The sequence below is a fragment of the Macaca thibetana genome, chromosome 7 (assembly GCF_024542745.1).
Source record: "Macaca thibetana thibetana isolate TM-01 chromosome 7, ASM2454274v1, whole genome shotgun sequence".
Lineage (NCBI taxonomy): Eukaryota > Metazoa > Chordata > Mammalia > Primates > Cercopithecidae > Macaca > Macaca thibetana.
Window position 1 is genome coordinate 123,384,250 of NC_065584.1, and position 13,852 is coordinate 123,398,101.

At 37.3% G+C, this 13,852-nt stretch overlaps 1 long non-coding RNA gene and 1 pseudogene across 1 annotated transcript in view; one reads left to right on the plus strand and one right to left on the minus strand.

The window, feature by feature from the left end:
- The window catches only part of LOC126957927 (uncharacterized), a 118,420-nt gene that overhangs the window by 79,104 nt on the left and 25,464 nt on the right, over positions 1-13,852 (minus strand). The window lies entirely within an intron of this gene.
- LOC126960487 (uncharacterized) lies at positions 12,281-12,366 on the plus strand (annotated as a pseudogene).

The following is a 13,852-nucleotide window of genomic DNA, read 5'->3' on the forward strand; positions in this document are numbered from 1 at the left end:
GCCAGGTCACCTAAAAAGGAAAGCCCATCAGAAAAACAACAGATCTCTCAGCAGAAACCTTACAAGCCAGAAGAGATTGGGGGCTAATTTTCAACAGTCTTAAAGAATTTCCAACCTAGAATTTCATATCTAGCCAAACTAAATTTCATAAGTGAAAGAGAAATAATTTTTTTTTTTCAGATAAGCAAATGCTGACGGAATTCCTCACCACCAGACCTGCCTTGCAAGAGCTCCTGAAGGAAGCACCAAATATGGACAGGAAAAACTGTTACCAGCCACTACAAAAGACACACTGAAATACACAGACCAATGACACTATGGAGCAAATACATAAACAAGTCTGTAAAATACCCAACTAGCATCACAATGTCAAGATCAAATTTACACATAACAATGTTAACCTTAAATGTAAATGAACTAAATGCCCCAATTAAAAGACATAGAGTGGCAAACTGGATAAAGAATCAAAATCCATCATTGTGCTGTATTCAAGAGACCCATCTCACATGCAAAGACACACATAGACTCAAAAGGATGGAGGAAAGTTTATCAAGAAAATGAAAAACAGAAAAAAGAAGGAGGTGCAATTTTAGTTTCTTACAAAATAGACTGAAAACCAACAAAGATCAAAAAAAGACAAAGACATTATATATTGGTAAAAGGGTCAATTCAACAAGAAGAGCTAACCTTAATATATATGCACTCAAGACAGGAGCACCCAGATTCATAAAACAAGTCCCTAGGGACCCACAAAAGACTTAGACTCCCACACAATAATACTGGGAGACTTTAACACCCCACTGTCAATATTAGATCATCGAGACAGAAAATATAACAAAAATATAACAAGACTTGAACTCAGCTCTGGATCAAGTGGATCTAACAGATACCTACAGATCTTTCCACCGCAAAACAATCAAATATACATTTTTCTTGGCACCACAAGGCACTTACTCTAAAATTCATCACATAATTGGAAATAAATCACTCCTCAGCAAATGAAAAATAACTGAAATAATAACAGTCTCTCAGACCACAGCACAATCAAATTAGGACTCAAAACCATACAATTACATGGAAATTGAACAACCTGCTCCTAAATGACTCCCGATTAAATAATGAAATCAAGTCAGAAATCTAGAAGTTATTTGAAACCAATGAAAACAAAGAGACAATGTACCAGATTCCCTGGGACACAGCTAAAGCAGTGTTAAGACGAAAAAACTAGAAAGATCTCAAATTGACACACACGGCATCACGACTAAACTAGAGAACCAATAGCAAACAAACCCCAAAGCTAGCAGAAGACAAGAAATAACCAAGATCAGAGTGGAACTGAAGGAGACAGACACATGAAAAACCCTTCAAAAAATCAATGAATCAATGAAAAAATAAAATAGACCACTAGCTAGATTAATAAAGAAGAGAGAATCAAATAGATGCTATAAAAATGATAAAGGGGCTATCACCACTGACTTCACAGAAATGCAACCATCAGAGAATACTATACACAGCTCTATGCAAATAAATTAGAAAGTCTAGTAGAAATGGATAAATTCCTGGACACATTCACCCTCCCAATACAGAACCAGGAAGAAGTTGAATCCCTAAATAGATCAAAAACAAGTTCTGAAATTGTGGCAGTAATAAACAGCCTACCAACCAAAAAAAGCCCAAGACCAGATGGATTTATAGCTGAACTCTACCAGAAATACAAAGAGGGGCTGATACCATTTCTTCTGAAACTATTACAGACACTTGAAAAGGAGGGACTCCTCCCTAACTCATTCTATGAGGCTGGCATTATCCTGATACCAAAACCTGGCAGAGATACAACAAAAAAGAAAACTTCAGGCCTATATCACTGATGAACATCAATGCAAAAATTCAAATTCTCAATACTGGCAAATTGAATCCAGTAGCAGATCAAAAAGCTTATCCACCATAATTAAGTTGGCTTCATTCCCAGGATGCAAGGCTAGTTCAACATATGCAAATCAATAAACGTAATGCATCACATAAACAAATCTAAAGACAAAAACCACATGATTATCTCAATAGATGCAGAAAAGGCTTTCAATAAAATTCAGCATTCCTTCATTTTAAAAACTGTCAATAAACTAGGTATTGAAGGAAGATACCTAAAATAATAGCCATTTATATTGAATGGGAAAAAGCTGGAAGCATTCTCCTTGAAAACTGGCACAAGAAAAGGATGCCCTCTCTCACCACTCCTATTCAACACAGTATTGGAAGTTCTGGCCAGGGCAATCAGGCAAGAGAAAGAAAGAAAGGGAATTCAAATAGGAATGGGAAAAGTCACATTGTTTTTGTTTGCAGATAACATGATCCCGTATCTAGAAAACCTCTTTGTCTCAGCACAAAAGCTTCTTAAACTTATAAGCAATTTCAGCAAACTCTCAGGATACAAAATTAATGTGCAGAAGTAACAAGCATTCCTATACACCAACAAGAGGCAAGCAGAGAGCCAAATGATGAATGAACTCCCATTCACAATTGCTACAAAGAGAATAAAATACCTAGGAACACAGCTAACAAGGGTAGTGATCAACCTGACCTCTTCAAGGAAAACTATAAACCTCTGCTCAAGGAAACCAGAGAGGATACACACAAATGGAAAAATATTCCATGCTCATAAATAGGAATAATTAATATCATGAAAATAGCCATATTTCCAAAAGTAATTTATAGATTCAATGCTATTACCATTAAACTACCATTGGCATTCTTCACAGAATTAGAAAAAAACCAATGTTTTAAAACTCATATGGCACCAAAAAGGAGCCCGTATAACCAAGACAATCTTAAGCAAAAAGACTAAAGCTGGAGGCATCACACTACCAGACTTTTTGTTATAAGGCTACAATAACAAAAACAGCATGGTGCTGGTACAAAAAGAGACACACAGACCAATGGAACAGAATAGAGAACTCAGAAATAAGATTGCACGTCTACAACCATCTGATTTTTGACAAACCAGAGAAAAGCAATGGGGAAAGAATTCCTATTTAATAAATGGTGCTGGGAGAACTGGCTATTCATTTGCAGGAAATTGAAACTGGACCCCTTCCTCACACTTTATACAAAAATTAACTCAAGGTGGATTAAAGGCTGAAATGTAAAATCCAAAACTATAAAAACACTAGAAGAAAATCTAGGCAATACCATTCAGGACATTGGTACAGGCAAAGATTTCATGATGAAATTGCTAAAAGCAATTGCAACAAAAGCAAAAATTGACAAATGAGGTCTAATTAAAGAGCTTCTGCACAGAAAAAAAAAAAAAACTGATCAGAGTGGACAGGCAACCTACAGAGTGGGAGAAAATTTTTACAATCTGTCCATCCAACAAAGGTCTAATATACAGAATCTTCAAGGAACTCAAACAAATTTACAAAAAAAAAAAAAAAAAACATTAAAAAGTGGGCAAATGACATGAACAGACACTTCTAAAAAGCAGACATTTATGCAGACAACAAACATGAAAAAAAGCTCAACATCACTGATCATTAGAGAAATACAAACCAGAACCACAATGAGATACCATCTCACGCCAGTCACAATGGCCAGTATTAAAAAGTCAAGAAACAACAGATGCTGGCAAGGTTGTGGAGAATTAGGAACACTTTTACACCATTGACGGGAATGTAAAATTAGTTCAACCATTGTGGAGGACACTGTGGTGATTCCTCAAAGATCTAAAACCAGAAATACCATTTGACCCAGAATCCCATACTGGATATGTACCCAAAGGAATATAAATCATTCTGTTCCAAAGATACATGCACATGTATGTTCGTTGCAGCACTATTCACAATAGCAAAGACATGGCATCAACCCAAATGCCCATCAGCAATAGACTAGATAAAGAAAATGTGGTACATATACGCCATGGAATATTATGCAGCCATAAAAAGGAATGAGATCATGTCCTTTGCAGGGAAATCGATGAAGATGGAAGCCATTATCCTCAGCAAACTAACACAGGAACAGAAAACCAAACACCACATATTCTCACTTATAAGTAGGAGCTGAACAATGAGAACACATGGACACAGGGAGAGGAGCAACACACACTGGGACCTGTCGGGGTGAGGTGGGGTCAGGGAGGGAGAACATTAGGAAAAATAACTAATGCATGCTGGGCATAATACCTAGGTGATGGGTTGATTGGTGCAGCAGACCATCATGGCATACATTTACCTATGTAACAAATCTGCACATCCGCACATATGCCCTGGAACTAAAAATAAAAACAACAAAAAAATTTCCTTATAAAGTTGTCTTTCCTACTATGTAATTGATAACTGATAATCTGCGACTGAGTGGATATCCTGTTTCTTGACAATATTTTAACCAATGATTTTAGCTTCCATGGATGGTTCTTTTTTTTTTAAAATTTATTTATTATTATTATACTTTAAGTTCTAGGGTACATGTGCATAACGTGCAGGTTTGTTACATACGTATACTTGTGCCATGTTGGTGTGCTGCACCCATCATCTCGTCAGCACCCATTAACTCGTCATTTACATCAGGTATAACTCCCAATGCAATCCCTCCCCCTAGGATGATTCTTTATATAATCAATTATGACTACAATAATTGGAAAATGAAGATTTTCATATTCTATCATATCTTATACATTATTAGTTGGCACTGTTCTATAAATAAGGGTTTTATTTCCCATTTCTTATATCCACTCATTCATTTGTACATTTGTTCTTATTTATTGGATAAGTATCAACTTATGAATTAACTTTTTTTTCAATATGTTATATTACTGAAAGATTTCACTTTCGTGCTCAAAATTATCTAAATTTGGTCAGTGAAAAGCTCTTTTGAGCTGATTACTGTGTCATTTTGACATAGCCCCATCAGATTTTGAGCACTCCTTTAATTTGTGGCACAACACCAAAACTTTGTGGTCAAAAATACCACCAACTTTTCCTGCTGTAATCCTAGAATTAGCATTTCTCCAAGAATCATTAGTTCCTTTTATAAAAAAATGAAATAGTGTTTAGATGTCAGGACCTAAATACTAGCTATGCTTCTTTCTATTGGATGTCACTACCTTAAGTCCCTTGCAGTTGACAGAGCTGGGAAATAACTACATCTACCACTACATCTAATCTATCTACATCTGTGTGTTTATATTTTCTATAATCCAATCAAACACTACAGAGTTTTTCCTTTTCTACAGAGATTCTATATTTTTAACTTTCTTTTCTCACAGAAAGAACTCATTCTTTTGTTCAGTCTTCTTATGCACATAAAATTGTTTTAGAATCATTTTAGAAACTCAGATAAACTCATTACATATAATTTATAGCATTATGCTAAATTTCTACATGTTCCTAGGACTATTTAGGGACATTAAATTTTGTTCTATTTGGTCTGTCTTTCATGTGCCAGTGAAATTATTTTAAGTATAGAGGTGTTGTAGTAAATTTAAAACTACTAAAACTATTATATATAAATATTTTATTTAATATTCAATTAGTAATTATAATTAAATGTTTTAAATATGTTTAAATATCTAAAGATTTTTAAATAAATTTAACATTATTAAAATGAAAAATTTGTTCAAGTCTACTTGCATCCTTCACAGGTGTGTGTTTTCACAGTTTCCTTAGGAAGGCTTGTCTTTCCTATGTTCTGTTTTTATTGATGTTGTAAGTGTGGGGTTACCTTCCATTATACCTCCCAACTGGTTATTGTTTGTAAATGTGATTTTTTTATGTTGGTTACATTTTCTGTTACTTTACTAAATTATTTTTCTTGAGTTTTTTATCATTTTCTTGAATTGTTCATGTATGATATCATATGATCTGAAAATGGAAGCAATTTTGTTTATTTTTAAATTCTATTTCTCTGTCTTCTTTTGCCAAATCACATTGGTAAATATCTCTATTACTATGTTGAATAGTAGTGGATAGTGGCCATCCTTGTCTTGTTTCCGGTTTTAGTGGAAAGTTTCCAGTATTTCCCCACTAAGTAGGTGAGACGCTGAGTTGAGGACTAATCATGTTAAGGAAGCATTTCTTACTGCTTCCTTTTCCACAGATGTTGACAAAGTGGTAGAAAGAATTCTCTAATCATGTTAACACTTCCTTAGCATGATTAGAGAATTCTTTCAGCCACTTTGTCAGTATCTGTGGAAATTATTATGTTTCTCCTCTTTGTATCTATTAATATGCTGAATTATCTTAGAATAAATCCTGTTTGGTTATAGTGTATCATTTTCTTAATATAATGTTGAATTCTCTTTGCTAATGTGTTTTCTAATTCTAGTAGTTGTCTCACTGATAATTTTTGTATACATATTCATGAATAATTGGTATTAAAAGTTTAGTTATCAAGATTAAACCTAATTTATAAAAAAAAAAATTTGGAAATAGCTTGCCATTTTTCTCCCTCCAAAAAATTCATACTGCATCTAGTATTTGTAGGTTTGATAAACAAACAGATACTAAGCCTGATCACTTGTTTTCTGATTCCACAGCAGGTTAGAAATATCAAATTATAGTTTGAGAAGCTATTAGAGGTAGGCTTATTGACTAAAGTGACAGGTGACTCAGTACATGAAAGTGTTAGTTTACTTCATGTGGGAGAAAAATTACACTACACCCATCCATGGGCCCATCCTTATCTTATAAAATGATGCCAAAATAAACAATTACCATGTCTTTTTATGAAAAATAGAAATGTATATTATGTGTTTGGAAGTGTCAAATTTCAAATGGTTACAATTAAAATATCTCAGTATTTTAAAAGATCTATTCCTAACAGTCTGGAAAACATACCTATTTAGAGTAAGGGTTCACCAAGGTTGACACATCATATAGCAAGCAGAGATAATCAATGTGCATGCTGTTACCAGTGGAGCTGATTATATGGACTAGTAAAGTACAGAGAGGGAAAGTTGCACAGTGGGAAAAGCACTGGCTCATATTTTTGTTGTTTATATTCTTCTTCATTAATTATTTCATTATTATTTTTCCATCTGGCATCTTTTCCTTTTGCCTGAAGAAGACCCTTTATTATTTCCTTTAGGGCTATTTCACTAATGATAGATTATCTGAGGTTTTGTTTGGCAAGGTTTTATTGCCTTTCCTTTTAAAGCATGTATTCAATGGGGATAGAAGTGTATGCTAGGTTGGTGATTATTTTCTTTAAACACTTTGAGGAAATTCTCCCATTGCTTACTGACTCCCATCTTTGCTATTAATAAGTCAGCTGTCAGACTTAAATTGTCTTCTGTTTTGAATGTTTTTATTTTGTATTATATACTTATGTGATGTTTTCTTTATACAATTTTTACCTGCTTGATATTTGTAAAGCTACCTAAATTTGTTGCTTGGTATCTTTCATTGCTTTGAAAATTATTAGCGATTATCTCTTCAAACATAGATTTGCCCTATTTTAAAATCTTTTCTCCTTTTGAAACTTCAATAACCCTGTCTCCCATATTTATCTTAGTATTTTCTGCATTTTACACTTCTCCCCTTCTTTCCATGTATCAGCATAGGCAGAATAATTGAATTTCTCTAAAGAAGGGTGTCACAACCCAGGGTTGGATGGAGGAATTATATCCTGAACGTCACTACCCCTGTTGCATCATTCTTGGTTGAGTGACTATCTCAGACTTGCACCCTCAAAGCCAGCCTTGACTCATCTCTTACCCAGGGTCCCTCACATGTAATCATTCTCCACGTCCTGATTTCATTACTACACAAACTTTCCTACCTTCTTTTTTGATCCTGATTCTTATTTTCTCTTGTCTGTACTATGTTAACAGACTCCAATCTTGTATTTTCATCCACACTGCCTTACTAATTCTAATATGTAACTTCTATATCATTCTATAGGCAAATTGATTTTAAGTCAGAAATAATCACTTATACTTTTTAAAGACATAAGTTCACACCAAGCCAATAATTCAAAGTTGTTATTCTATTCCGTACCCAATTCCTCTCAACACATCCCAGGTTTTAGCTAAACTAAATGTTTCCTTCTTTTTTGTTGTTTGTTTTTTTTGAGACGGAGCCTTGCTCTGTCGGCCAGGCTGGAGTGCAGTGGCCAGATCTCAGCTCACTGCAAGCTCTGCCTCCCGGGTTTAGGCCATTCTCCTGCCTCAGCCTCCCAAGTAGCTGGGACTACAGACACCCGCCACCTCGCCCAGCTAGTTTTTTTGTATTTTTTAGTAGAGATGGGGTTTCACCATGTTAGCCAGGATGGTCTATCTCCTGACCTCGTGATCCGCCCGTCTCGGCCTCCCAAAGTGCTGGGATTACAGGCTTGAGCCACCGCACCCGGCCCTAAATGTTTTGCTTCTTATGCATACTTTCTGCTTTCCCTGAATTTATTCTGCTGCTTCTCTCTGGGCTGCCATGGGTTAATTTTACCTGCCCAGAAAACTTTCTTGACTTCTTACAGTTTAATGAATCCCAGCTCTCCAGTCAGGTTCTCCAGAGCAGTCCAGCATAACTGCTTAGCACTTTGTCCTTTTATTTTCCTACATGTTCCCTACATCACCTTCTACCTCTAGAATGCTTCTACCTCTCATCATCTGTGCACCTATTTTAATGACTGTCTTTTTCCTTGAATGCTTTTCTACCACATTTGTTGTGGGAAAGAGAGTTTCTGGGGTGCCAGTCGAGTTGGTATCCCCTGTGTGAGACACCCATGGGAAGCCATGGGCAGCCTCTGAGGAGAAAAGTCTCCTTATTGCCTTCATGTCTTTATGCCCCAAAAGCATAACCACTCAGTGGCATTCCACAGGTTGCTCAGGAAGATAACACTCCCTTGAAGCACTGGAGTATAATCAAACATCTTGGCTCCTCCTGAAACCTGCTCCCACCCATTTCAGTCCCTATAAGTGAAAGATCTTAAGTAGTTTAGACACACGCCTTTGCTCAAGGAAATTCACAGAAAATGCCACTGCTATACATCTTATCGAATGACTCACAAGTTCTCCTTCACTGATTTTCCTCATCCCTTCCTCACCCTTCCATCTGCCCTAAGAACAAAGATCTTGTAAACCAATAAATTGGGTGGAGGCCAAGAGCTCGGGCCATGAGCAAGCCTCTGACACTCTGGTCCCCTGGACCCACCTTTTAAACACTTATTCTGTCTCTTTCTGATTCTTGTCTCTGCCGGACTCAGGGTACCTGTTGGGTGGTGTGGGGCTGGTTTCCTCAACATTTGTCTACTAAAATTATATTCACTTCTTAGGTCCACTTCAAATCTTTCTCTCTCTCCCCCTGCCTCCTACCCTGCACCGCTTGCCAACAGTGTTTTTACTGAAATCCAACTAGTTATAACTCATCATGTACTTTATTAAATGTTCCTGGTACTTCCTCTGCATCAAATGTTCATGGTACCATATTGCACTCAGTTATTTCAGTATTTAAAATTAGGATTGCCAAAAGGTAACAGTAGGTTAATATTTTTGAGGTTTATTTTTCTCTCAGGTAAAAATCTAGAAGTAGTCAGTGCAAAACTAGATATTGCGCTTAGTTTCTCAGAGCTCTTAGAGACTAGGATTCCTTGCATCCATGCCTGTCATCCTCTTATCAGATGATAAGGTGTAAGATGGCAGCTAGAGCTCTGGTCACTATGCACAAATTTTAGGCAGCAGAAGGGGGGAAGATATAACACAATAAGGTGACAAGAATGCAATCCAAATGTATTTTTAAAATAAACTATGTAAAAGTATAACATACAATCAAATGCACACATTTTAAATCCACAATTAGATTACAGATACCAGCAATAATCAAGACCCAGAAAATTCTCATGAATCCAGAAAAGCTTTTTTGGTTCTTTTGTGGTCAGTTATCCCCAATCATAGCTCAAACTAATAGACAAAATAAGGGGAAAACATAAAATAATCTCAATGTATACTTTCAAATAATTTGACAAAATGTAATGTTCTTTTTGAATAAAATTCTTACCAAACTAGGGAGAGAAGGAAATGTCTTCAACTTAATAAAGGGCATCTGCTGCCCAGGGACCACACTGCTGCCCTCCAGCTCCACGGGAAGCCCATGGCAAAATTTCATGTGTTCCTTGTATACAAGTGATATCCCAGATTATAATTCTCTGCTAAAATTTAAGAATTTAAGAAACCCGTTCCTAATAATGGCCACTATTATTTCTCCCTTACCCCTAATGTGACTCTCTCCATATCCAATTTAAGTAAAACAGTAACCTCTGAAGGGAGACAAATTAAAGAGCACATGAATTAGTTGAGGAGCAATTAAAAGCCGGCCATATAGAACCATCAAACAGCCCTTGGAATTCGCTTATTTTTGTCATTCCCAAAAAGTCTGGTAAATGGAGACTTTTGCATAACTTATATGCTATTAATGCAAATTTGCAACCTATGGGGCTCATTCAATGGGCCCTTCCCTCCCCTGCAGTGATTCCTTGAGATATCTATAATTATTATTGACTTAAAAGACTGTTTTTATACTATTCCCCTAGCAGAACAGGACAAAAAATTTGCATTTACAATACCAGCTATCAATAATGAGAGGCCAACTTGCTGATTTCATTGCAAAGTGCTTCCTCAAGGGATGCTAAACAGTCCTGCCATGTGTCAGTATCATGCAAATCAAGCTTTGCCCACCAGTAGAAAAGAAATTCCTGATTGCAAGATTATTCATTTTATGGATATTTTATTAGCAGCCCCAAAGAAGCCAGTACTTGTAAATTTATATACCTCTGTTGTGAAGAATACATACCTAAGAGGTTTAATCATAGCATCTGAAAAAGTACAGATGTCTTCTCTTTGGAAATATCTTGGGTACATACTAACTTCCCAGTCAGTAAGAACTCAAAAGGTTAAATTAAATACTAGCAACTTACATACCTTACATGATAATCAAAAATTATTGGGCAATATTAACTGGCTTTGCCCCATCTTGGGCGTATCTACTGATAAGTTGCAAAACCTGTTTTCTATCTTAAGGAGCAATATAGCCCTGGATTCTCCCAGGTATTTGACTGCTGCAGCAAAAAGGGAAATTGAAGAAATAGAGCAAGTTATTTCCCAAAGGCAAATGGATTGCGTGGACACCCAATATTCTGTCCAGTTGTTTATGTTTCCCACTAAATATTCCCCTACAGGGTTAATAGGACAGATGACCCCAGGACTGCACTTTTTAGAATGGGATTTTTGCTCACATACTGGGACTAAAACACTCTCTCCCTATATCTAGCTACTTAGTAAAGTCATCTATTCAGGCTGCAGATGATGCAATCAGTTGCTATGTTATGACCTTGATGTCATAAGAATTCCTTTGAGCAAAAGGCAATTTGAAGCAGTATTGCCCCTGCCTTTAGATCTTCAGATACCACTCACTGATGACACAGGCGATTTAGAACATACCCTCCCTGCTGACAAACTGCTTCAGTTCTTATCTCGTACTCCTATAATTATGCCTACAAAAGTAGTTCTCTCCCCTATACCTAATGCCTTAACACTGTTACTGATGGACGGGTAAATATGGAAAAGTGGCCGTCTGGTGAAGACCACATAATTCCCTCACTTGATCTGAGTTTACTAGCACTCAAAGAGCTGAGGTTGGAGCCTTAATACTGGCTTTGGAGACTTTTTCTGCTCAGCCCATCAATATTGTTAGTGACCCTGCTTACTCTGTTTGTTTGTTTGTTTGTTTGTTTTGAGACAGTCTCACTCTGTTGCCCAGGCTGGAGTGCAGTGGCACAATCTCGGCTCACTGCAACCTCTGCCACCCAGGTTCAAGCGATTCTCCTGCCTCAGCCTTCTAAGTAGATGCGATTTCAGGCGCCTGCCACTGCACCTGGCTAATTTTTGTATTTTTAGTAGAGATCGGGTTTCACTATCTTGGCCAGGCTGGTCTTGAACTCCTGACCTCATGATCCACCCAACTCAGCCTCCCAAAGTGCTGGGATTACAGGCATGAGCCACCACACCTGGCCTTACGCTGTTTATTTATTGCAGAACCTTGAGACAGCACTAATTAAGTCTACTCTGGAGCCAGCCCCACATGCTCTTTTTCTCTGACTTCAGTAATTGCTAGATCAACATACACATCCTATTTTTATCACACATATTTGAGCCTACAGCTCACTGCCTGGCCCATTGGCTTACAGCAAGGATCAAGCAGACCTGCAGGTTATGACATCACTGCTTGACCAAGCCACCCAGTTGCATCAACTTTTCCACCAAAATTGGAGAAACTTAACTATAACAATTTCAACTTTCCCAAAGACTATACTTTCAGGGATCATTTCTATAGTTTGTTACTAGAGAAGTTTCTCTGAATGTGTAGAGCACCGTTTAATTTTTTAAATTTAGATGATAAATTCCAATCAGCTGTAGAAAAGCACTTTGCTAAAACCTCTCAAGACATAAAACCTGCAGTTTTATGGTAAGATGTAAACAGTAATGAATGGTGTGGTCCAAATGATTTGCTAACATGGGAAAGAGGATATGCTTGTGTTCATACCCCTCAGGTCCTCTTTGGATTCCAGCACGATGCATCAAACCATATTATGACATGGCTAGGACCCAACCCAGTACCAGAAATGAAGAAAATGACCCTACAGGACTCGCAGCCCCAGACAATGCGGCTTCTGTGGATGACACAGGCCCCAGACAGAATGTTGAAGAAGACAACTCAGAAGGCAAAGCAAATCCTGCTTCAAACACTAACACCATTCACTCCAAATAATTTATTCCTTTTTATTCTCTCATTTTGCCTACAACCAGTACCTGCTACACTCTATTAGGCTCATCTCTTAAATCTGCCTTTCTTCTGCCCTGTTGCTTTGACAAACACCCCCTTTCCCAGCTTCTAACAATGCGACTACTTAACTGAGAGGGATTAACATACCCGCAATGGGGTTCCTTAGTGACAGCACACATCAAACTAGATTGCCAAGTACCAATACAGGTTGCATTGGCAAAGAATGTTGCTGATTATACTCATGTTTGTCTTATGTTATTTACTAATTCTAGGATGCAAAGCTGGAATATGGGCAGTGACCACCATGCCTGACAGACCTGTTGCTGCACACATCTGTACTCCCCAACAAAACCTGATGCTAAAAACAGAAAAGGGGGAGATGTCAGTCAGGGTGGTGGGAAAAATTGTCAGAGGAAATTAAAGGAAGGAGAAGCAAACCTCCTTTGAAGGCAGGAAGGTTTTGTAACAGCCTCAGAAGAGAGTTATGGCTTAAAACAGCCTAATCCTCTTACAGTGAGCTAATAGCTTAGAGTAGGTACAAAGGAATGTAAGGGAGTTTATCTAAAAAGCTTGTTTACTCATGTGGTCCTAAGACCAACTTCTATCATTTGTAGGACTGCTTTCTCTGGGGAGGGCGACCACATTAACTATCCACAAGTATGTTGACTCAAAGCCTTTGTCATTAAATCTGTGCTGAATAAATGCCCTCAGGGCCAGCTAGTCAAGGCATGCGGCTGCTACAACTCTTTCTGTGAGTGGCCTGGCCCCCCAGCTGCTCTTTCACTGAATACCGGTGTTTGAGTACATTATTCATCCATCATGCAGCCTGGGTCAGCGGGTCAGACCTCAGCATTTACTCAAAAAAAATTTTATCCACCTTTTTTTTCCAACTCCTTTCAGAAAACAATCTTGCATGTGTTGATTGTTTGATATTGTCCCACAGGTCCCTGAGTCTATTTTTTCTCCTTTTCCTTCCTGTGCTTCAATTTCGTTTCAATTGCTGTGTCTTCATTTTTACTAATCTTTTCTTCTGCAGTATCAATCTACTATTAATCCTATTAAGAAAAATTTTATTTCAGATATTGTATTTT